At 36.5% G+C, this 26,820-nt stretch overlaps 1 long non-coding RNA gene across 2 annotated transcripts in view; it reads left to right on the forward strand.

Moving 5' to 3' along the window:
* LOC308059358 overlaps positions 1–26,820 on the forward strand; it is a 186,677-nt gene that overhangs the window by 103,572 nt on the left and 56,285 nt on the right. For both annotated transcript variants that reach the window (XR_013926214.1, XR_013926215.1), the window contains exon 1: positions 1–26,820. This exon is cut by the window's left edge and continues 103,572 nt beyond it; it is cut by the window's right edge. This is a non-coding gene — a long non-coding RNA (uncharacterized lncRNA).

Consider the following 26,820-nt stretch of genomic DNA (forward strand, 5'->3'; position numbering starts at 1 on the left):
AGATCCCTTCATTCTGAGTAATTCAATCACTTCTCAGAATAAAGTATTAAAATATGTAATTTTCATACAAATGATCATTTGGGGGGGGGAAACCAACCAAATAACCAAACAAACCCCAAAGCAATATCATTAGTCCAATCTCAGCTCAGTGTAACTGGAAAAGAGCAGTACATTGCGGAACAGAGATTCTCAGAATTACGTGGAAACTACACAGGAGCTATCAGGAAAGTTTAAATTAATGATGTCCTGTTGAAAGTCTCTTTTCTTAGAGTGAACTTACAGACCAACTCACCAAGCTGGAAAGTAACAGAACAAGAAGGAAAGATGATAGCCAAAGCTGTTCAGCTGTGGGACAATCAACAAAATGCCTTAAATTCAGGCTTTATCTGACACTTCTCATCTTTGATCCCAGTCTTTGTGCATTAACCCCTTTGGGCAGTCATTCATGAACATTTGCAGAGCGAACAAAACAATGTCTGCATTTTCAGATTTAAAAGTAATCCATATAATATCATTCAAAATGCCATTTTCAGCAGGGATTGGTGATTAGCTTACTTCATTTTAAAAGAAATGTAAATTTATTTAAATAGTGTTTGAATCTGCAGCACTGATATCATGAAACTAAAGATTATGGCCTGATTTGCTCATTGCATGTGTTCTTTCTTCTTTCAAAAGCATAGAAGCCTATATTATTTTAAGTATCCCCCAGCTATTACTGGACTTTCTGATGAGAGTCTACTGGATTCTCTCCCTTTAATCAAGTAAACCTATGTCCTCTTTCTTCCCTTCAATTAAAATGAGATTAATCAGTTTACATTCGTGACTTCCTTATGCCAATCCGTCAAAATAAGCTACCATTAACTTCATAAACAAAGTAGCTTCTGTAGCAAATTTCCTCCACCTTTCCCACAGTAAAGATGGATCTGGGAGAGACAGCCTACTGCTAGGATTCTCCATCAAGATATGAAAACTATGAATAGCAAAACAGACCAAAAAGAGAATTCTTAAGGCAGTCTTTTTTCTACTTGGTCGTGGCTAATACTCATCAAAACCAGTGTCAAGAAAAATGTAAATAGGATTTAAGGTGAAGAATAGCTCCCCTAAAAAAGTCAGCAGTTGCCTCACAGAGCTTCAGCTTCACTGCAGGTGAGATTCCTGATGCAGATCCTAGAGGCATGCCTTCCAATACAGTTTATTTGTTTATAACAAAATACGGATCTGGATATTAAAGCAAGAATTATAATAAAAATCCTGCTCTACAAATCCCATAAATGTACATCCCACTTGTAAAATGTGTCCCTAAGTAATGGCTTTCCACTTGAGAGCAGAGGTGGCAGGGGACACTGGTCTTGGGAGTGGTGGTTCCCAGCCTGGGGTCAGTCACTGAGCTACTCTGAAATGGCCTGTATCCTACTAGTGACACTTATGCAACAGTTTTCTCTTCTTTTCCATTTATTAAGATCTTTGGGCAGAGTCCGTAAAGACAGCAGTGAGAGAAGAGGGGAAGGAAGCCCCTTTAAACAGCAACAAGACATTTGCCACCTAGAAATTACACTGATTGAAAAGGGTTAATTTCTTTTTTAGCCTGGCAATAAATTTACATATTGCAAACAAAACTAGGATGTGCAGGGGGTGACTCATTAATCATTTATGGAAAACTGAAGTGGTTCTTTGGTCAAAAGTGAATATGCTTCCATGCTGGGAGGCAGCTTGCACACATTTTTTCTGCTTCCTCGGTGGCCTGGGACCCAGCTAAGAGCTGCTGTTTCTGTCAGGGCTGAAATGCACTGAAAAAGCTCTTTCGCCCTGCTTCCATCTCACATGCCATGCGCTAACAGCATTCCTGATATATGCACGGCACCACTCAACTTCAGAAAGCCGGGCTTTCTCATGTGCCAGTCTCCACCTGCAATTATTGTGGCAGTGCAGGGTGATGCTGCAAGGGAACCAGCATAGAGACCCTTTACCTATTGCCAGGGGGAGCCAGGTTATCTATACAGCACAGCCTTGCACTGTGCAGGGCTGCTTACATGGGCCTGAGGTCAAAAAAGTTAAACTGAAGCTTCCGTGAGGAAATGTAAGCCTTCCTCTCACCTGACCTGGCCAGATTGCTGCCCCAATGCACTGTGGCTTTCAGAGCTAATGCAGCCCGTATCAGCTGGTTCATCTTTCCATCATCCTTCACTAATATTTCAGCTTTTTTTGATCATTGTGCTCTTCCTTGTGTAAAAAAGTAGATTGTTAAACAGTTTCTGTTAGCTTTTTACTCAGTAATCTTTGTGGGGTTATTTCTTTATTAGTAACATAGGGTAGTACCATTTAGTCATGCTCCCACACTGCTTTATAGTTTGTAAACATGCAACGTTAAACATGCATGGAGCAGTATAAGCTCCTCTAGGCAAGAACTGCATCCAGCTCTGTTTATTCTGAAAACAACATTTTTCTTAAAAGGGTTTAAAGTTCCTTGAGTGCCATCCTCCCTTGCCAAAGCAAACCCATAAAAGCAAAGAGATGCCAAGCAAAGGGACATTGCTTACCAATACCCTCTCACAGCATATTTTCCTTGACAATGATGGATTACATCTTTTCAAGGAATTTTTGCCTTCCTCAGATAAAGAAACAGAGCACAGTGAACATGTTAATCACTTTTTCTGGCTATTACAAACCCTGCCTTAAAACCTTAAAAATGCCAGCGAATACCGAGTCCTAACAGATGGTCACAGGCTGTGTGCAGTGTGTTTATCTGAAGATGAGGTATGAAGGAAGTCACATGTGTGTGTGTGCGCCTGTCATGTATCTTCACTGGGCACTGCTTGCTCACCCTTTGAATATCAGCTTCTTGAGTGATAAATGAATGAGAACATGGAATATGCCTGGCTGTTTTCATTGAAAATTGTGTCCCGTTAACAATTATTGCATCCATTTTTTCTCTGTGGGTTGTTGTGTTCTGAACTCAGGGTGAAATGTGTGAGCACAGGGATTATTTAAATGCAAAAAGGAGGCCCCAGACAAGATTTAAACCTTCAGAGTACAAAACTGTTAGAAATATGTGCAGCCACTAAAGCCCTCAAGTCTTGCTTCTGTTCATGTCTGCTAAAGGTCTGTGTGCCTTCTCTGCAAAAAGGTGGAACACTGAGGAAGCTGACAACTCCAAAGTCCAAAATATATTTTGTTAATAAATACACTATGAACTATCATATCAGGGCATAAACAGAGCACTAAATGGGACTGCCAAAAAAAAGAACTGCTTTTTATTAACCACTAACAGGACGATTGCCAAAACCAGAAGTCATAACCATATGAGAGAATTTCAGCTCTGCTTTCATAAATTGGTAGTGATACTCTTTTTTCTTTTTAGGCTTTTGTTTCTGTCAGTTTGTAGCACAAATTATTGCACTTCTGTGGTGCTGTGTTCCATACAATGGATCTTCTTGAACCAGAAATGAGAAGAAACTCAGCTTTTTACTGGGAGAAGACTTGGAATGCTCTGGCCTGTCCATATCCCTTGCTTTGCAAATGATTGACATCACTGTGGCTTCATGCAGTGAAATAATCAGTTATGGAGGAAAATGGTCTCTGTCTGAAGAAACACGGTCTGAAATGATCAGGGTGTAAATAATACTGTGTTTGTCATCAAGTGTGACTGGGAAAAGGTCATGTTATGCCAAGATTTACTGTAAATTGTTAGGGAACAGGATGGGTTTGGATTTACAGTTGGCAAGCTTGACGAGGCTTGGAAAACTAAGGGCAGGAAGCCGCCCTTAGGGCACACAGGTGAGGGGTGGCACAGAAAAGTGAAAGATTTTCTCCTGATCAGAAAAGTTTCTGTAAAATCAAGATTTTGTTCTCTTGAGGAAGGAAGTGTGTTATGTTCTCATTTTAATCAACAGTTAAGTTACTGTTATGAGGTAGATTTAAACTGGACAGAAATGTAGATACTGAAATATTTCCCTGTGGAAGGACGAATGTCTTGTAATGGTGATAACTGCCCTCAAACACTGTAATAGCCTTATTTTGTTCCGTGCTTCTAATTGTGTATTCTCCAAATGATGACACCTAACTTTCCAAATCTGTTGTCACCCTGAGGAGCAAGGTGTTACTGATAGAATTAAATCCTTGTTCATTCATGTAGAAATTTCTCACCTTCAAGCTGAAAATACAACCCATTGCAGGATGTGGAAGCACCATTACAGGACACTACTGCATGTTGCCATCACTGGCTCACTTTTCTAAACATGCAGGTGAGTCGCATTACACTCAAATGGTAAAGTCTCAAACTATATTTAAACATTTATTTTGGTTTTTGTTTTTGTTTTTAATATTATATATATATAAAACAAACTGCTGTATCAGGGCATAAGAGAAGTTCCAATAAGATTGACTAAAAAAGATGGTGCCTTTTGGGGATTTTTTTGACCAGTAGCAGGATAATTGCCAGATAATTGCCTTGAGATACCTGGTAGATTTTATGAGAACTTGTAACATCGTGCACCAGTAATTCAGATGACCTGTGATTTTACTGTGCAAAACAGTAGTGAAAGGGACTAACCCTGTACTCAGAATAGATGCAAAGACTTTCCTGTATTGAAAGGTATTAATTTAGTCACTCTTTAAACTGTTTTATCACCTCTTTAAGTACCTCTGAAGTTACTAAATACTGTGTAACTGTGATCAGCAGTACAGCTTTTTAATTCTGTCTTATAAAAACCCACTGTACATAGTGAAAATTGCATTCATCTGTATTTAGGTATTTGCCCCTTAATAGAGCATTGTAGTACATTGAGAATTTGGCTCATTGGAAATACAACACTAAAACTAGAGACTATCCAGTTCATTAGAGATACTCAACTCTTACAAGATTGGTGTACTCTGACCTGTAGATCATAAGTTACTGCCAAATTCAGATTAAAACATAAAGAATATATTAAGCAATCTCAAAACATTAATGTTTCCAATTAAGGAGCCACTGCAGTTCATTTAGATTTATGTTGACTTCAGTAGGTGTAGTTATCAGCCATTAAGACAGAGATTCAACTGTTTAACTGATATAATACAAGAAAAAGGTTAGTTGTTGCACAAGTTTAACACTAAAGTTATAAATTGCAAAAGTATACAGTCACTATTCAATGACCACTACTATTACTACATATGATCATATAAACCCATCTTTTAAGTAACATTTATTTAGGAATGTTTATCTCTATTTCCTATTTTTATTAGATTTCTGTTTATTTTTTACTTATTTTATTTTAATTATCTTAATATACCTATTATATTTACTATATTTAGTATTTTAATCTTTATATGGCCTGCACAATGCTCAAAAATCACCATGTTAACTTTTCAGGTAAATTGTGCAATGCTTATCTCCTCGTGATTCTTGTGGAATAAACAAGTAGCAGTGTTACCTGTCAAAACATAAAAATAATGGGTGTCTGAGGTTTGTATAAGTACCAAACAGCCAACCTGTGTTTTCCTCAGGTATGAGTTCAATAGAAGTGTGATACAAAATGCAGCAGAAAGCTCTTCGCATTGCTGGCCCCGAGCAAGGTGTTGCCAGCACAAGACATGTTCACGTCGGAGATAGTCACACTGAGCTCCCTTTATTGTCGGTAAAGCGAAACAGGGACTTTTAGAGGATTCACCTGACCTGTTTTAAACAGTTACTCAAGTGAGATGAATCATGTTCCATTCTATAGAAACTCTTGATAGGGTCTCTACTAACTAGCTGAGATGCAGTTATTGTAAAACTCTGAAGTTTTTATTACAGTAGAGTACCTTTGCACTTGAAACTCTAGGGTACACATTGCTAAACTGTGGCTCTTGATTTTTTTTATTTTTATTTTTTCACCTTCAATCCTGGCTCACCTGCATGATCAACATGATCCAGCTAGAAAGGGACCTCTGTAGCTAGTCCAATTCAAGTGCTTCTGGGTTATCCCAGTTCCTTACTCTAAAAGGAAATTGAGTAATGTCTCCACCTCTACTGTGAGGAGTTTGCATTGTGCAGTGTGTCCTACAGTACTGGTTTCCTCATTGTCCGCCTTAAAGAACATACATGGCTCCTCACATACCTGTATTGCTACTCTGAAAAGGAGAGAGAGAAAGAGGGAGAATGAAAGAAGCAAAGAAGGAAAAAAAAAAAAGGAAAGAAGGGAAGGGAGGCCTCAGGGTGTGGTGGTGCATGCTTAGGTCTCACCTTCACTGGCTTTACAATGTAAATAGAATTTCTGGAAGTAGCTGAATAGTAATCCTGAGCTTGCCATGGGGCCGGAAAGCCACAGCTAAACTATGAACCATTCCCAGAGAGAAGCTTTCCCTTGATCTTTTAGGTTAGGTGGCACTTGTTGGCTGTATGAAGACTTTTGTACGCAGCTCAGAAGGGCAGAGAATCTGGCCACTCCTCGTCTCCTAATGTGTTGAAATCAATGGAAGTTTTGCTTGGGAGCTACAAGTTTGACCCAATCTAAGATTGTGAATGAAAATGCCTTCTAAAGTATTTTAGCTATTCCGCCCAGTGAAAACGCAAATTTGTTTAGTAAATACAGTCCTTGTGTGCATACTGCTATGTGCTAACTATTCAAGTAATGAGGGTTTCTCATGATTCTTTTAAATGACTGTATCACAGTTTCTTGTAAGTCAACCTTTTTAGGAAATGTTGTCTAAGGATTCAGCTTGAATGAAAATTTCTTCTGCTGGGGAATACCAACCCCGAGGCCAACGGGGCATCAGAAACCCTGTCTAGACTGTCTTTGAGGCATCTTAATGGCATTTCCTAAGTAACAAATCTGATCTGATGTGTTCAGGTTTTACTGTGAAACATCACTTTTCCTTAGAGAAGTCAGGCTTTTTTTCTCAATAAATTTTTCCTCAGGGTTAGTTGGTCTCAGGAAAATTTTGGTCAGTCAAGTCCTTGGTGGAAAAGACTTTCTGCTGGAAAAGACGGTCTATTTAAAAAACTGAGACAATTTTTTCAGCACAGTAAGGCTCACTAAAATATTTTGTTTTAATAATGACATGAATTTCTATATTTTATATTCATCTGTAGCACTTAGACAAAATTGTATATATTTCCATGCTTTCAGTTTTCATGAAATCACTTATTTGGCCTAGCATAACTTTAAAACTTTCCAGCTTCCATGGATGGAGAGATCATTACAAATTCTTTTCCATTGATTTGGAAAGCATTTTATTAATCCCTAAAAAAAAAAGAAAAAAAAAAAAAAAGTTTTCATCTTACAATAGTAAAGCTTTTGGTTTTTTGCAACTGTAAAATCTCTGTCTCTCCTCTGCTTTATTCTCCTTGCCTTTGTAAAAGTTCCCCAGTCAGCATGGACAATTTACCACCCAAACCACCTTTCCAACTGCATAGTGATCTACTAATCTGTTTCATTCATTCATAGCGATATCTTGCTCCCCCCCAGTGAAACCCCAGATTCCACATAATTCCTGTTTCAGATCACCAGTTTGCAGAATCTAGTCCACTTTGTTCAACGACAACATGCAAATATTATTTTTTTTCAGCAGAAATATGAGTGTTTTGCACTCAGTGACAGTTTCTATAAATGCAGATGTGTGTCTCCTTTTCATTAGGTTGTATTCCATTTCCTCTCAGAAGGTGATTTCACCATACGTAACCCAGTGATAAAGCCCTCTCTAGCCAAGGGAGGTAGGCAGACTTGAAGATTCCAGCTTCCTTTTCACTAAGTGTGGAGTTTTTGCCCACTTCTTATTACAGAATATCCTATGCTAGAGCCCAATCAAAAGAACCTTATTAAATTGAACGGGATTTTTTTTCCATAGACTTTTCTAGGTTTTGGATCAGTATCCACCGAAAACCATCTAATAAATTTTAGAATAACTGATAGTCGATGACAAGAGTTTCAAATGCAGACTCGCCACATTGCTGCCAGCACTCCCTTGAAGAGATAGAAGCTATATAAATCTAGGAATAATGAAATCATCCATTTTTTCCAGAGAGCAATGCAATCCAGAATTGAAGCCGTGAAACCACATCTGATTCTAGACAAAGGGAATATTAACATACATATGTTTCCAACTATAGGGGTATTTCTTGAATTGTATGTGATTATTCTTGCATTTCAGCCAGCTTTTTTTTCAAACCCAGCTTTTCCAAGTGAAGCACTGTGCTGCACAGGTGAGAAAAAGCTGATGTAAATATGTTAGAGGCTGTTCATGCAGCCAGACACTGAGGCTTTGCTGATTTCATGTGTTTCTCTGAAATCCAGTGATATCAGAGGCAGAATTTAGATGTTTTGTTGCTAATATTACTTTGTTCATCAACCTTTGTCATATTGAGTCATCATTTTTGGGATACCTGCTTTTCTGGAGTTCATTAGTTTTTTGTTGGGCTGCTACTTTTGAATTCTGAAAATGTTCATTAATAAGAAAATATTTACTCTGAAAGCTCAAATATTTGTGGTTGCATGTAGCAACATACTTGTACAGTCAGACAAAAAAAAGGTCTGACAGCATTGCAGAGTTGCATAAGCTGTTTACAGTGATAAATCTTGCATGTAGGACCAGGGTTCCCATTTTTATACATAGGAATTAATGCAAGTGTTATAATAAGGATGTATGAAAATCTGAAAAAAAATAAAACCTGAAGATTAAGGATACACTTTTGCATTAGAATTGATGCTGATCTGTTTTCATGCCTACTTATGTTGATCTTGAAAAGGTTGCTCTCATTCCCAAAATATGTTTGCAGAAGCAGGAGGTCTCCCCAGTACAAAAAAAAAAGTAAAAATGTCCTTGGGATTTTCAAAAGGCAATTACTACACATCAGTTTTAAGTTGTAAATGTGCACAGCCACACTTGGCAAGTGTCATGTTATAGACAAAGTGGAATTTGTGGATTTTATTATCATTTAGGCTCTCATTTTTTGAGAACCTCTGCTCTGAGAGCAGGTGAAAGGAGGTGGCTTCTGTTACGTGGTACTGCCACTGCCCACAGATGTGTATTTCATCATTCAGTAGGTGGAAAAAAAAAAAAAACAACAACCCACACAGGGTAAATATGAATGTTGTAGAACCTTTTAATTTTCATTACGATTTTCTGCAGATATTTTTGTTTCCTGTGATTAGGAATAGAAGATTTACCAATACTGAAATAAAGATGTTCTTTCATAAGCAGAAGACAGGGCTTGATTTATAACTTGTCCTTTTTTTTTTTTTTTTACTTCATGAATAGTTGTTTACCCATTTTGATGAAATGATCCAGATTTCTGTGTAGAGCAAGAAAGATGGTCACATCTTCCCCTGCTAAGTACAACAGCCACACAGAGTTATAGTCCTTAGGTCTCACACAAAGAAAGGGGCAATAGGCTTTGAAGTGACCATGAAGAAGGGAGGGGGGTGGGGGGGGTCGGGTGGGGCGGGACGGTAAGAGCATAAATGAAGACCACATACAGACACGGGATGATGCACCAATAGAAGGAATGTAAAGATTGCCCTTTTATCATCATAAGGGTGTAAGCTAAACACTATGATACAGAAAAATTGGTGATAATTTTGGAGCACCTGACCTCCTTCAGTTTCCATGGGCTGTTACTTTAACAGAGACTTAAAGCAGCAAACATTCGTCTTCAGAAGTGCCTGTAATAAGATATGCATCAAACAATATCAGTTTGAATTAAACTCATGTGACTGAAATCACTGGATATCTAAATTACATCCTATTAATTTGCTTAACTTGTTTGTATGACCTGTAAAATTTATTTTCATGTAAAATACAGTATAAATGCCATGAAGCCCTTCAAAAGGATATTAAGTCCATGCTTAACTGTAAATGCTTTTGTGGATTTTAGACAGACCCTATAGTATATGTGATTTTAAGTTATTTTATATACTATATGATTATTATAGATTGCTAAAAGAGACCCATCTTTAAGAAAATTAAAAATAAATTAAAAGGTTATTTTCTTAGTTGGTGGCAGACATTCAAAATCTGCTTGTAAATGAGTGTATTTTTAAAACCAAATACAAAGGATCTCTTTAAGTATATGTTTTCATACCTTGAGGCTTAGACTGAAGTTTTTGTGTATGATTTGTTGATACAAAGGTTAGATCTGGCTTCAAAAATGGCAAAGTATCTTTACGTAAAGTCCAAATACGTCAGTGTTCATACACTACCCCTTTCTAAGACCTTGCAGAACCCAAATCAAAATGTTTATTTAAACCTGTTCCCTCACTTCAGAAAGCCAAAAAAAGAAATACAACAAAATTCAAACTGCAACACCTCAGTTAGATTTTTTTCCATGATGGTCAGGCAAAAAAGTTGTTTCCAACATTTTTACAAGAAACCAGAACTCTTAGCTTATCTTGGTACATGGTATATTTCCATGAAAAACTGCAGCCTCTGTAAATTTTGTTTTATATGTGTCTCTCGGTTTGTGTATGTATATGTAAAACTTCACACAAGCGATGTGAAAACATAATGCAGGTACATTGTATGGGAGGTGTGTGGAATGTTTGAATTATGACCGAATGGTCACCATAGTGTAGTTAATGTTGTTTTCTGTTTATAAGAAAAATTGTCTAGCTGATCAAAGTTTTCAGAAAAAAATAGATTTTTTAAAGCAACAGAAAAAAACCCTCTGCCCAGCAATTAAAAATGCTTTCTCAAAATTTATCAGTTTTAATTTATACTTTCTGAGTCTCCTAGTACTGTAAGAAATGGCTGAATGAAAACATTTTCTAGGTTATGACTTCTGTCTTCTGTACAAGCTGTGAATGTAGGATCTGTGACACTGCAACACCTCTTTTCACAAAGAGCTTTTTTTTCAGGGAAATAATTATATGTATGCAATCCCCCTAAAAGAAATGGAAAATTAGTTAACAAAAATGTACATTTATTGATCAGTTAAAGTTATTCTACCTAACAGATCGAGTACAAGGCCAAAGAAACAATAAAATTTAACATCATCCTATGTTCACCTAGCCAAGGAAAGTATCTCACCAGCGGTAACCTTTATGTACCATCTCAGACCTGTGCTGGGAGGGATAACCATTCTTCAGCAGTGTGCTGTGCACACAGTGTGATGCAACTGAGAAGGGTGATCTATGGGGCATCACCTGTTTGTAATGCAGTTAGATAGCAGTAAACTGTATTTTCCCATTACTTTTAAAGGTAAGAACATCCTGCTTTTGTCTGTCTTCACAAAAAAAGATTTTTTTGGGGGGAGTGGTGGTGGTTGGGTTTTTCTAAAGGATTGTAGTGATGGGTATTTTATATTGGTTTTGGATACTGACTCAGGTTTATTCTGAAGAAAAAAACAACCAAACAACACCCCATAGCCTAGATCTAAATCTCATGTTTAGATCTCAAAGTGCTGAACAAATGTATTTACTGCTTTGGTTTGGACCTGGCACTATCTGGTACTTTCAGGGAGTATGAAATCTTTCTGCTTTTATGTATTGGCTAACTCCTTCCAGAGCTGATTCATGTAAATAACTTCTATCCTCCCCTGCCTGGTTTTCCTGGCTGCTTCCATTCTGTTCCTGTTTTAATTCAGAGTGTAAACTCTTCAGTGCAGGGACTGTTTGCTTGCTGGGTGTTGGTAGAGTACCTAATCAACAAAATCATGCTTAAACCTGGCCTCTCAGCACTCCTATAATTCAGAGATAAATGAGAATAAGGTACTAACCTGGGACCTCAGAATCTTTAAATTGCCAATATATACCTCCTAGATACAACATCATGAAATCACCTAGTCTTATAATCTTATTTGGGTTTGTTTTACCTGTGTCCCGAAACTCTGACTTTATGAGCATGACTTCTCTCGGTTCGTTGCATTTGTTGGGATTTAACATCATCCTGTAAGAAGTCACTATCTCTCTGACAAGGCCAGCTAAACCACTAAAGTGGGGGCCGTCTCACCCTTCTCAGTCAAAATCAGCCTCTTTGATCTTAAACAGGTGAGATAAGTGATTGCCAGTCTCAGCTATTGACTGAAAGCTGTTCAATAACTATTATAATAGGCTGCTAGTGCAGTGAGCTCTGGGCATACTGGGGATGCTCATGTCTTCTGGTGGGACAGCAAAGGCCAAAGAGATGTCCTGAGATGTATTCAACTCAAGAGCCTTGTGATACCCTATGGCTAGCCTCTTTGCTGGTACAAAAAGATAAATATCTGTGAAAATCAATACACTTTCACCCATTTAAACATTGTGGAATTTGGCCTGCATTTTCCAAAAACTTCTGATATACCAAAAGAGGTTGTCCTCACGCTAGATTTTTCGTGGTATGTCTTTGAGCCTGTGTGCCTTAAGTTTTAAAGTACGTGAAGTTTATTTTCTTTAAAGTAATGCTTATGGTGTATAGCTAAAGCATTTGGCTTTTGACTTCTGGCTTTCATTCCACCAGTTCAATCATGAAGTGGTTAAGTGTTATTTATAGCTCTTAGACATTCTTTAAGGATGAACACATCTACTGAAAAACAAACAGTCTTGGTGCTCGTGGGTAATTTATAGCAGTTTTAAAGTTAGGAGAAAACTGTGATCTCATACTACAGGCTAAAAACCTGTTCATTCATTACGGAATGGTAATGGAATTTGGTTGAGAGGTTGACATAATCTGAGGAAGCTGAGATATACAGCATCCAGGTACAACTGAGCAGGGAAAGGCTCAGTTATGTGTCCTAGAGAAATTACATAACTTTCCTTGTTCTTGTTCTCTAATACTAGACACAAATAAAAGATCAAAAAGACTGTATGATTTTTTGAATCCACAACATGCATTCTTTAATTTAATTTAAAAAAAATAATTCCAACAGTGGTGGAATGTGTCAGTTTACATAAAGCAGAAAGGGTTTCTTTTCAGTAAGATGATTTTATATTTGAAATCATAGACTGTAGGGTCAGAAGATTTTGGGGGTTTATACCATATTTCATCAACTGTAATTTATGTACACCTTTACATCATTTTGAGTGCACAATGAAATCCAGTCTTGGTCTGATGTCATTAACAGACAGAGAATGCGTCACCTCTGTTATGAAATCGTCTCACTGCTGAGATGCTTCCCTGCCTCGGTTTCAATGTCTGGTTTCAATGCACAGCTACTGGTTTTAATTAGATCTTTCCTCACTAGATTAAAAAGCTTTTCAGTGCATTTAGTATTTTCTTCGCATACTAATACATTGCAAGTTATCTTCCTGTTTGGAAAATAGTAGAGAGAGCTTCTCACTTTCTCTTTGTAAGGCATCTTCTCCAACCCTCAATTTCCTTTTGTGGGTTTTGGGATATTTCTTAGTGTTGTGTTTGGGTTTTTTCCCCCCCTTTTTTTAGCTAAAACTGTTATTCAACATATTTTTTAGACATGTGCACAAGACAGCAGAATTTGTCTAACCATTGGTGTATGCTGAGGTGAATTAATCCTTATTTTCTATTTCTTCTTCTCATGCTGCCAAGGATTGTCTTCACTCACTTTGCCTCTTTCCCTTGTAGTTGCAGGAAACCACAGGTCTTCCACATAGATGGGCAAACAAGGAGTTTAAACAAAGAGTTTGTCACTCCCATCCTGCTTTGTCCTTAAAACACATTTTCTTGAAGCCACAGCTCAGTCAGTGGCCAAGACTGGCAGACTCCCCCATTGGCGGTTCCCCCATTTTTTAGGCAGGAGAGTGCCATTCACTGCTAATGGCCCTTTGATTGCTTTTTCCATACTTTCTGGGCTATTTCCTACACTCCAGCCATTTATGAACAAATGGAGGGTCTAATTCACTTTGCCTTTTACAAGCTTGGTGTCCATAAAATGAAATGGAATTATTAACTGGACACACATGCATTGCTGAAACTGTTACCACCCTCAACTTCAATTTGTCGGTCCCTGACCCCTCCTCCATTTATGTCCTTTCTGAAGAAGCTCCAAAGTCTTCTCACTTTGCTCTGTCTTATTTCTTCTCTTTAGTGTTTGGTGGGTTTATCAGTGAAGGCTGACATTTTGTGGAGAGATTGATTTCAAACAAACAAACAAACACAAACAAATGAACGAACAAACAAACAATATGAGTACTAATCTAAATATAAATATACATAAATACAATATATTTTGAAAAAATAATTTCTGAAGGAGAAGCTCCTGATTTAGGCACAGATCCAGAAAAACACCTAAGCGCACATATAACATCTTTTCAAAAAAGTAATTTTGCTGGCTTCAGTAGGTTCCATATACTTTAAACTAAGCACAGGCTTCCATGAAATTTCCTCTGAAATCTTTAGTTGATTAACTCTACATTCTAACCTGGACTTCAGAACAGTTGTTCAATAATAACTTTATGTATTTAATGATTTCCAAATTAAAATAATATTTTGAGAATTTTTATTCTTGAATAAAGGTTGTTTTTTGCTTGGGTTTTTTTTTTCTTTTTCTTTTTTTTTTTTTTTTTTTTTTTACATCTCAGTGGTGCACTGTGATCTGGCAGCACCTTGCATTTAGAGAAAATTTTTTAAAGGCATTTTAAAGATGAAAAGTAATGAACATTTTCATCCTGTAGTGAGCTCTGTTTGCATGACTGAGGATATAAACTTTATTCAGTTTAACTTAGGGTCACTTTCTGATTTTGTATGTAGAGTTTTTAGCATAATGAGGCCTTGTTCTTGTTAGAGTCCCTAAGTATACTTTTAATGTGAATAATAATAAAATATATGCTTAGATAATTAAATTATTCTTTCACGAATCAAGACAGTGTATTTATATGCTCCTAGAAGTCTCATTGGACAATCTTATCATACTTTTTATTATTGCTTATTTGGTGATAAACCCACAGTGGGTAAAAGTGTGATGATGTGAAAACCTGCTTTGGCTGAGGTCATAAGTCACTGAAGGAAGAAGACATGACCACACATAAAAAGCATATTGAACTTTCATGTGTATATAGATAATGCATAAAATAAGAAGTTATGTTGCTTAGCAGTTCCTACAAATGACATATGTCAATATAATTAATATTTCTTGTTTCAGCTGGGGACTGCCTTTGAAATTACATAAGATTCCTAATTCTCTGAGGCTTTGATTATTTGCATTTTCCAACTTAAAACTAACCTACTAATATATAACATAATTACATAGATTACTGTGAATGGAATGCTACCCAAGTCTTGATGTTACTTTTGCATCTCCTATGATATGGAAACAACCATTGATATTTTGATACCTTGATTAACATTAAAATTAAGTTTTGACCTCTTAGATTTGTTGCTGATAATGGTTTAAAGCTCTTTCTGATTTGCAATGAACAAATACAGGGAAGTATTAGAGTTTTTAAGGAAGAATAAAGTTCTCCATTTCAAACTATGCCACTTGGAAAGGATCCTCAAAGGATACATTTTACCAGTGATGATGCACTAAATTGCATTTTGTTTCAATTATCAACCTTTTGTTATTGAAATGCAAATAAATCCTTGAAGGGAGATGTCATATTCTGAACAATAGTATAGCACAATTTCTTTTATATCCTCCTCTGAATTACTTCCATTAAAGCTATACTTCCATTAAAGCTACCTGTTTTGTTTATCTTGGAACAGTGGGATCTATCTGAGGTTAATAAAATAACCTGGTTTACTACTATTTTCTTTTCCTTTCATTTGAAGTGTCTGAGGGAATTTTAATTACCCTTTACATTAATGTGCAGAGATTCTATTTACAAGAGAAGGTACAAACTTATCTATTTATATTATATAAGCATGTATGTACAGTACATTGTATAACTATTATGGTCTCAAAGGAGGGCACCAGGATTCTCTTTAGTGCTTCAGAATCCTTTTATAATCTTTTTGGCCTGTGCAGCAGGTTTGATGCTACTAAACAGATTACATGAGGTGTCCATGCTCACTGGCAGCCTGCACTAAGTTGGATCTTCAGCTGCTGGTAGGTTGATTCTGGATAAAATTATCAGTTTGGAAAACATGTCATGAACTACTTTCTAAAAAAGACTCTTCCTTTCATGTGATCTGCTGAAACTTAAATTCTGTTCATTCATTAATTACTTCAGTGAGAAATCTTTTGAACAGCACATCCAATACTGGGAGGTTGTTGGAAATGCTTGCAGTCAGGAAGCTCATGTGGCCTTGACAGGCCTATGTGGTCAATGAGAGAGCTCACTAAACTAAAGAAAAATGAAGTTGCTATGTTCCTGTGCTGCTGTAGGGTTATGAGACTCTCACGTTGTGCAAAAAATACTCCTGCCAGATGGAGAAGTTCCCTCACACACATGTGCAGAGCCAGAGGAGAGGAATTCTGGCCAGGGTTGAAGTTTTTTGGTGTGTTGATTACATGTCGAGTAAGACATTGACAATGGTGGCCTAGCTACGGTAGATGCATAGTCAGTATAGCTGACAAGTAAATTCTGAGCAGATCATGTTTCTAAATGGAGGGAGGAAAGAGGTGTCTTTGTCAAGACAGCACTCTAGGAGCACCCAAAAGGCATGTTTCACTGCATAGTTTAGCCTGACATTTCCTCTACTCTTCTAGCTGGAACTGGAGGGTGATGAAACACCTGCACAAAGGGAGCTGTGAGTTGCTTTGAATATCTGTTTGATTTTTACATCCATATATATAACTAATATCTGTACTCAGTGGAACCTGGCATCAGTTCCTAGTCACTGAGACCCAGGCAGATGCGCTGTCTGAAGTCTGACTCCACATGGAGGCAATATATAGACAAAACAAGAATGTCTTCAGCCAGGGATGGTCTAAGCGAACAGTGACTTCAGTAGGGCAGTGCCTCAGTCACAGGTGATGGTATGGGATTACCTGATGAAAGCAGCTTGTAACATGTTGTCCTGTAAAAGCACTGGTCAGGCTTGACCAGGTGTGGGTTCCCTCAGCTAGAACTAAATCAGCAGGATAACAGTCAGTTATTCAGAAAATAGCTATTCACAGTTTATTTCAGAACAATATGCTAAATGATATGAAAGATACGGAGGGACTGACTCATGATAAATTATGTGAAGAGAACATCCATTAAAAATTATGCATAACTTAGTGATAGTTTTCTTGACTGATAATTGTAAATAAGAACATAGTGTAAGAATGCGCATGCCAGAACAACTCAATGATCCATGTAAACTGGTATATTGCCTCTGGTGGTGTTGCATAGCTAAATATTTACAGAAAGATGATATGGAGACATAATTATAATAACTACCCATATAAGACTGAATTCTGCCATTGTAGGTTATAGTGAATAGCAACATACCTCTGTGAGTAGTCTGTCTAGTTCTAAATATGTAGTGCTGTGCAATGCAAGAGCGATAGTTTTGCAGGAGAGGGAAAGGAAATACCTTTATGACCTCATAATATCCATTTATATTCTAAGTCATTAAAATGATTGGTTCTTATAAAAGTTATCTTTGCTAGTAGAGGAATATGTGGGCAAATACTCCCTCTGACAATCAGTGTGCTTTGGATCAGACTCAAAACATACATATTATTCAAACTTAACTTTCCTTGACTCTTGAATTATTTGTCCCCCAAAGAAAACATCTGACTCTCCATAAAACTGCAGTCAATGGTGAAATTCCTGTCAAGTACTGCAGGTCCAACATGCTCCTCAGGTTAATTGTAAATTACAGCGTAACATGCAAAAATAAGATTCTGTTCCAGTAGTTTTCAACCTGTGGCCCACCAGTGAATAGGGAACAAGAGTTTATTGTCAGTAGGTTAAATTTATTACACAGTGTCCCTTCCATCAATGAAAAAAAATAGATCTACAAAACAAAAATTATTTCAACAACACTCCAGTGTGTGCAAACATGCAGCATCTAAACAAGTTGCCTTACTGCTTGTTGGTTTCAATTGTACAGTAACATTATTCTTGACCATCTGAGTTATTTTTTTTGTAAATGTTAAGGGCCTCACTAAGAGAAAATGAAGAGGAATGAAAGAGAAGTATGAAGAATAGATGAATTTCATAAAGCTGCGGTTCACTTGTTCATGTCGCATGTGGTTCACCCACATGTCTAGGTTTCCTTTCTATGGAAATGAAGTTACAGTAGGGGGGTGATTCATAACAGGGTCTTGCTCTGATGTGGCAGTTGGAATGTGACAGGACTGTATTCCCTGATCAAGGGAGTAGGAATTACTTCCAGGTCCTGCAGTTTAGATTTAGAAGAAAATGTATCTTGCTAGAACAGTTAAGACAGTGAACTCCATCATTTCATCCAGTTTAATCCACTTTTGCTCAAATATTTTGGTGGCTAATCTGATTCAGACAGTGTGTCATTCTATTTCTCAATAATTTTATTTCAGTTAACCACATTTTGCTTTTCAGTATTTGTTTTTGCAACCATAGTGATGAAATATGTTTATTGGCTATGGATACAAAAATTCTAAGCAGGTGTCTAGCTTTGTCAGATTTCAGTAATTCAGAACATCTCCTATCCATGCTACTAATAAGTGAAATTTAAACACTATAACCCTTTTTTTCTCTGATATAAAATCATAAATCTCTCAATTTAGAATTGGCCAAGAAGATATGAGAATATTTATCTACAGTTCAGTATCTTTTCCAGTATTTTACTATTAATTTTGTCTGATTTTTTAGAAGATTGTTGTCAGTTAGTAAATAGCTACTTTTCCTCTGCTGGTTATACCTCCATTTTATTTGGTGTCTTTTGGTATAGGATGGTATCAGTGTAACCTGTTAAGATACTGTTATGAGAGTGACATCTGATACTTAGTGACATTGATGATTGATACTTAGGATATATTTGTTGGCTAGTTTTTAAGGTGGTATTGTCCTTCAGTGTTGTTGAAAACATCCTTGTAACCAAAGTTATCTCGAGCTCAGAGATGTTTACATTCATTACAGAAAACAATTATCCCCTATCTTGTGTTGCAGCAGAGATCAAGAAGGAGCAGTATTTGGATTTTAGTTTTCATTTTGAAAACATGGTTTTCTCATTCTTTGGTTATATCTCTTTCTACCTCCCTTTACTTTTTCCCAAATAATCATAAGCCCATGGAAACTGGTTCATTTTAACATTTGTCTTAGCCTTGTATAGTGTTGCAAAATGTATAAAATACACTTTTAAAAACTGATAAAGAACTGTAATACCTTTAAACTGTGTTGCAGAGGAGAGAACATTTTGCTCTACTCCTGCATGTATACATAATCCAACCACCCACAAAGTGTTTAGACACAGAGAGTATTCATAAGCCCACAATAATGATCTTTCAGGATCCTTTCTTATTCTCATAATGTACACTGGAGGTGTTCGGATCAAAAGAAATTAATTTAAGGGAAAAAAAAAAAGATCATTACTGTATTGCATACTTTCCTTCCCCTTTATCCCCACACTCCCATGCAGATTAGTATCATGCTTGTCCTTCTGATTTTGACAGAGAATGAGCTGACTGTTTTATTTAGGTACCTGTTGGTGTTTTAGATTATTTTCTTCCTGAAACTCTAAATGTGGTTGATTAATACTTAAGAATTTTAAACTTTTCTCGTGTACTGGCAACTTTCATGGTTCACCACATCAACTATTTACCCAGAGTGTTGTGTTTATTGTTATTTCTTAGGCTTGTTCTTATGACAGCCTCCATGGGTTTGCTAGTATATACTGTCATGACGGTGATCATGGCTTTTAAATCTCTGTTAGCATATCAAATGATCTTTGTGCCTGTACTGGGGCTTGGAACACCTCCATTCTAAACTTTTTCCATTTTGAAAACTGGCTATTTATTTGTACTTTGTTTTTCATATGACATAATCAGCTTTTAATCTATAACAGCATTCCACCCCATGGCTATAAATGTTTTGACTGCCTCAAGTGGAAATGTCCATATAATCAAAATTCTAGATATTTAATATCTCTCTTGCCTTCAGCAGCCTTTCTCAATAGTGTTCCCGCTGACAGAAATTTGGCCTAAGACCAGAAATAGATACTGAATTCTCAGAAGGAAATTTGTATTTAAAAGGAGGAAGCTGTGCAACAGAGATCATCTTGCTGATATGTTTATCTTATAATGCTTTATTTCCCTTTGACTTTCCTACTTCACTGTAAAAAGTTCAGAATATAGACTATAACATCTCTATGTATTTCTGAGCAAAACTCTGCAAAACTACTAAGCAATAGGTGTATATTGTGAAACCAGCCCGTAGCTAATAGAAAGCAGTAAGTGAATACACAGGAGTTTGCATATGCAAAGGTCTATAGGTAATCTCTTTTAAAAGCAAACTAGCAGTTAGTATTAGCTTGTTAGTATGTATTATCAAGGAATTTTATTTAACAAATTCTTAAGTTATAATCACTTAACCCATGTCCCTTTCCTGGAAAAGATGATAAGAAACTAATTAAAAATATTCTTGATGTTTAATATCCTTAGAGTACAGTTTTTATTGAGTAAATAATGGTTACATGATTTAACTGGTCATCCTTATGGGACATGGAATATTTGTAATATTGGATTAATACAGGAATATTTTTTATTCCCTGAATCATATTTAGAAAAAAATCCTGCCTAAAAAGATTTTAATTTATTTGTAGCTACTTTATATTTATGAACAAATCAAAACAAGAGATGCTGGAATTTTGGTGTTCAGAAGAAAAAAAAATAAATCTAAATGACATTTGGAAGCACGTTTGAAAGCTGAGGCATCTGTGTTTGATCATCTCAATATGAACATTGACTAAATAGTCTTCAGCAGATATATGTATACACATACATATATATAGGTATATATGAAGGTCATCTAATTTCCTTTAGCTTAAATCCACTGTGTATAAAGGAAATTAGCAAAGAAAAAGTTATTTGGAATAGAGATATCTTCATGATTAATTATTTGGTATGACCGGCTATTCGCCTGTACAAATGACACAGTGGACACTAACATGGAAATGGGCTGTACAACTGCCAGATATGGCAGGGACAAAAGTAAGATTGTCTAACCAGTGTGAAAGTACAATGAACTCCTAAAATGTTTCAGATGTGTTAATGTATTGGTAGCATTTCTGAATTTCTAACTGCTATATTATCATCAGCGTACATACAAGTGTCTTACCACAGCATCACATCAGCATTTCAGAAAGTCTTGACTACCTTTTAAGCAGGTGGGGAGAAATGAGAGGTAGGCTTTTGTTTATGTCTAAATATTTTTACAGTGGGTATCCACAGCTGGCACTCTTGCTTCTGGTCCTTCATCTTAGTAATTTCAGCTCTGTTTTCAGTTGGTTTATTTACCTTTTCCTAAGCAGATACTGAGAGGGATCTGGACTTGGAACAGTGGCTGATTATACTATCAGCTTGGTTTCAATTTTTGGCAGCTAAATCTGAAGACTTTTGGGAACCCTGAAAAAATATAAACAAAGGAGGCTACTAAAAACATTAGTCAATTGGGAAACATCCCTTTTTCCCTACCACATATAATGAAACAATGAATAACATGGACACAACTATCAGTGATGTAAATTGTTGTCACTGCATTGAAGCTGATGATGAGACAATAACTTAAATTTATGATCTGAACTGTTGTTCATCTTAGTTTCCCATAAGTAGATATATTAAAAATCTTGTTAGAAGACATGGAATTTAAAATAGGAATGACTTATGCCCATGGAATTGACTGTAGCATATTGAAGAAACTACATTCGTTATTAAAATTTCATTGGAAAGATAAGATGCCAGTAAAATGACTGGAAGAATATATTTTTTTTTTCTCCCCAGAAATATTATGAAATACTTAGAGTGTAACAGTCCACTTGGTAGATCCCTAAAGGATAATTTCCTTTCCCTGTCTCTCTACAGTTCATTCCATTCCAAGTACTGCATGCTTCTTTTATTTATTTTCCTTTTATACCATAAAACTTGACTGTCACTGGTTATATTTTGTTAGGATACAAAATAGCCCATTCAGCAATTGTTTTGCATTCACACCTTGCATTTCAAAAGAGGGAAAGAAGTTACAGAAGAAAGTGCATCCGAGGACAGGCAATATAATCTGTCTTACTTGTATTGTATTTGACTCTGTGGAAACTAACTGGCACTATTAATGAAGTAAGCTGCACTTCATCCTAAGTAAAGATGGCACAATCTGAGTACTTTTAAAAGAGAGAGAAATGAAATTGGATAGATTTTATTTATGAACACAGCATTTTGAAGGTAGAAGCTAAAGTAGATTTTCCTCTAGTTTTGAAAAATATTTAGTCTGGAAAATATGATAGACAGATCATTTCCTATCTCAGGGAGTGACATCCTTACAGTATGCTGAAAACTCTCTCCAGTGCTTATCTCCCTGAATCATAAAGATTTTCATGACATATAAGAAAGTATCATCTTAGACATCAAAACTGGAAACAAGCATGATCCCTATGTCCTTTATATCAAAACCACATATCTTTATCTGAAGGAAATTCTTATACACCTTTTCCATTTTTTACTGAGCAGTTACCAAGAAATTCTTTATTTATTGCTTTGATTTAAAGGACTAACAGATTTTTATAGACAGGTTCCTACTGTTGGCTGTTTCCAGAAACCACAGAACTTTACAAGTGGTAATACAAAATATACAAATGATGCAAGTTGATGGGGGTTATAGGACACTCTGAGTCACCACCTGTAATAGTGTAACTCCCAGAAAGTCCAAAGGGTTGCTGGAGACAACTTGAATTTGTGCTAAAGTGACAGTACCAAGTCCTCCTGGCATTCAAAGTGGAGGCCCAGACGTGTGAACATCTCATATAACAACACTGTTTCTGTTAGTGACTAATAAAATGAACACAGACCAGTCATTCGATCTTTTAAACTTTGTTTGCATTGACAGAAAATAAGGCAAACGTATGTGTGTGTGGATATAGGTACAGATGTAGAAATATGGATAAAGTTGAAAGTCTTGGAGTTTTTGGCTTTTAGGGGCATGGGGGGAGAATAAAGTCCTTAAAATCTTTTGTGATCAGGCTTACATTTATCAGGGAAATAAATCAGCCTCCCAAGAGCAATTTCCCAGTAATGTAGCAGTAGTCTACATTGGGTGGAACTAGCTCTGTTAATGCAAAGCTCCACTACACTTTTCCTCAAAGTAAAACTGCTGTTATTTTTGTTGGCTGCAGTAAGACCCCAGCAATACCTGCTGTCATGTGTTTGTTTGGGTTTTTATCTTCTTTTTCACAGGAACTTAATTAACTGAAGTTGGAAGAAAGATTTAACTAGTAAGCTAAGATCCTTGCATTTCTGGATGTATACTACTATGAGTGACTAGTAGGACCAGTCTGGGGCAATGATGCTGATCCAATGGTTACTAATACATTCAAAAATGTTACATTCGATTTGTACTATTAACAGCGGTAGTGCAATCGGATGAATTCCTGAAGGCTTACCACAGTATAACTAAGAGATGTACTTGGTCCTTATGATGCTTATCTTTTCACTTAAAGAGAGAGAGAATGTTGGAGCAGCAATCTAAGTATCAAAAATATATCTAGTTTTCGTGGGGCTTTATCAAGTAAGCATTTTTTGTGATTTTCATGATTTTTATGTTATTGGACAGTACACCACCCTCCATCAGGATTATATTTAGGGTAACTCATAGTATGAAATGGCCCTGAGTAGAAGTCTCATCCATATCCCCAACTACATCAGCACCATATCCCCAACTACATCAGCACCAGCAAGGGACAGGCAGTTCCTCTGTGTGGCAGACACCTGGCAGAGGCTGAGTGGTGGTGCTGGGAATGAGCCCGTGCACCAGCATCTCTGATGGGACTATGGCATGCTTGTGATGTGGGTGGTCAGTGAGGTGCAAATGGGTGGAGCTGCCCATGATGCTGAGATGTAATGGTGTGGACCTGCTGTTATGTCACAGTCTTGCTGATGTCCATTGCCAGCCCACTGCCTGGGCTAGTGCACTATTCTGGGGCAACTCTCCAAGGCAGGTAATAGGTGATCAAAAGGGCACTTGTTCCTGTTCTGGAACTGGCTCCTGAAAGTGTTAGTTCCTGCCATCAGCACGGATGTCATCTGTCACATGAGGGTCACTTAATCTTCCTAGTTCTACCTGTCTATTTCTTTAAACCACCACCATTGTGTGGAGGACATAGAATCCATTACGTAATAGTGCTTATACTCTGGTTTACATGTGTATAGGTGGAATATATATGTCTGCAAGTTTTTCAATGCCACATATATATAAGGAGTCTTACAGTTAGCATTCATTATTATGTTCTGGGATGAACTTCTAGCATACCACGCTCTGTTCTCTGTCAGCATTTAATTCTCAGTATTTGTCTCACCTTTGAGCAAGGAATGCTATTAAACACCATTCTTTATGGCAGATTTCTATGTTTTGAGCATCTGCCATCCATCTTACGTTGTATTTCAGCTATGTCTTGACATTGTTTAATATGATAGCAATCTATTTTTTTGATCCTTGGCAGGAACAGCTGTTTTTTATTATACAGAGAGAGGCAGCAATTCAAATGGTTATTCTATCTTTGATTTCTAGCTTTGTTTTAGAGGCACTTCATTCACCTCATCAGTTCACTTGCTCCTAATTAATCCCTTAGAATCATCAACAGAGGATTTCCCTTATTAATATATCTCATATGTGTGATTTATGGCCAGTATTAGTGCTATCACAGTCATGGAGGTAAAAGATTATATCTGTCTTCCATGGACATTTAGTTTGCCTCATCCACTTTACGAGCAGCTTTTATCTTACTCTCAGCTGGACTGCAGGCCTGATAGCATGATGTAACACATGACTCCACACACGCTGCTAGTGCTTCTAGTTCTTTGTCATTTGGCTAATTTGGAATGTTCTAGTCAAGCAAAACGTAAAGAACTCCAGCTTGCTTTGTTTAAGCAATTCTGTAATGTTGAATTGATAAAAAAATGCTACTCAGAAGAATTTTGGATGTAGTCACGTACCATGATAGACGAGTGCAACAGCAGTAGCATAGTCAGGTTCTCAGGAGTGGATAAATGCTGTAGGTAAGTTTGCTGAAGAGAGATGAATTTCACCTCTTTATGCATAAGCATTATGTACTGTTTTGATTACTGATAATGTATAGATTTTGTACTTTATGTTTAATTTTTTTTTCCACTGGGAGGAAAGAATGAAAACATTTTGTCTTCTACTTCCGCATCAAGCCCCTTACTAGTGGTAGGACTGAAATCCTTATAGCTACAACTGCAGATATAGAAGCTTCTATTTCTATCACCCATAATATATCTCTATATATAGATTAATTATGAGTTGCTCTTATACATGATTACTCTAAAAAAAGAAAACTTGTAGGGTTAGATCATAAATCATTATAAATGATATAGTAAGGAGACTTTTGACTGCATGCCAAAAGACTAAAAAAAACTTATCACCAATGAGTGGATGGAGGAAATGTGCTCAGAGCAAAGAATTTATAAACAGGTTGCGTTTTCTCTATCAATGCTTTATCATTAATGCATCATCAATTCAGTGTATTATCATTAGAATGTGGAGTCCAGTTATTGACAAGAAGGCAGCATCCATGCAATACATGCCTAGCCAAGAAGATAAGTTTCCAAGTATCATTATAAGTAATGTAATTGGCAATATACATTTTCACAGTATTTTTTATTTCTTGTACTTTACAGAATCATGTCAGCGTTAACAATGAAACACTGCAATAAAACGACAGAATTAGTTTTAACCAATAAAGTCTCCAAGAGTCAACACAAATACTCTGTTAAAATACATAATAAAGTGAAACTGTGGAGCAAGAGAGGCTTCAGTTAGAAGCTAAATTAAAGAGTTGATGTGTTCTTATGTCAGCCTCAACAGATCTGCAGTCTGGAAGGTTCTGTATTTTAAATGTTATTTTTGTTTTATTCATTGTGAGTGAAGTCTTACTTACATTAGAGCGAAAAATAGTATATGCAAATTTTGAAAAGTATAAGTAAAATAACAGCCTCCATCCCAGATTAGAATCATAAAGTCCCACTCTTGTGTTTGGCCTGTTTCCTGCTGACATCACTTGGCCTGTATGGAGGTAAATGAGGTGATGCAAGATTGGAGCTTAACTGGGAAACTAGACCTAACTCAGCCATACTTTAAGAATGTTCATAGTTTTAAAAATGACGTAGGATCTTTTCAATGTTGAACAATTGTTTAGAGCAGAATAATCTTTGGGGGTTCCCTGGCAAAGGGTAATATTTTCTTTTTCAATGACATATTAAAAATCGTTAGAAGTGAGAAAGGTAGTTGGTTAATGGATGTTGATAGAATTGTAGTTTCCTCTTTTGTAGAAAGAAATATTAGGTGAATGGTAACTACTGGACTGAGTTTGTTAATGTGAATAAAAGCACAGCTTTTACCAAGGTTCAGAATTTTGTGCAGAAACTATGCCAATGTTCTTTATATCCACATATAAATATTGTAATTTGGGAGGTAATTATTTTACTGAAAAATGTGTTAGAAGCATCTGCAAGGTGTTGCCATAGCACCTAGACAACTTAAAATAATTTTCTGATCACAAAGATCAAAAGTGGCAGGAGGAACTTGTCATAACGTTTCTGCAATTTCCAGACTTATCAGGGAACTGAACTGCTTGTGTGTGCAGGGATCATTTGAGGGGCTTTTCTTTGCCCATCATTCACACTTAAGAGAGAAGAGGAAAACATTTAGCATTTTTAAATCTTAGTCATTGCAGTAGGTGATGTACATACATGATGTCATGGCAATGGCATGCTACTGGATTAAAAGACTGGAAACATAAGATATGTCAAATAGTTCAGTGTTTGTAGAAACATCATTATGTTCAGAGCAAAAATGTATTTTTTTTTCCTGTGAAAAAATACAGTGAAATTGTCATGTATAGGTT

This window comes from Falco punctatus, assembly GCF_963210335.1.
Source record: "Falco punctatus genome assembly, chromosome: 2".
NCBI classification, from domain to species: domain Eukaryota; kingdom Metazoa; phylum Chordata; class Aves; order Falconiformes; family Falconidae; genus Falco; species Falco punctatus.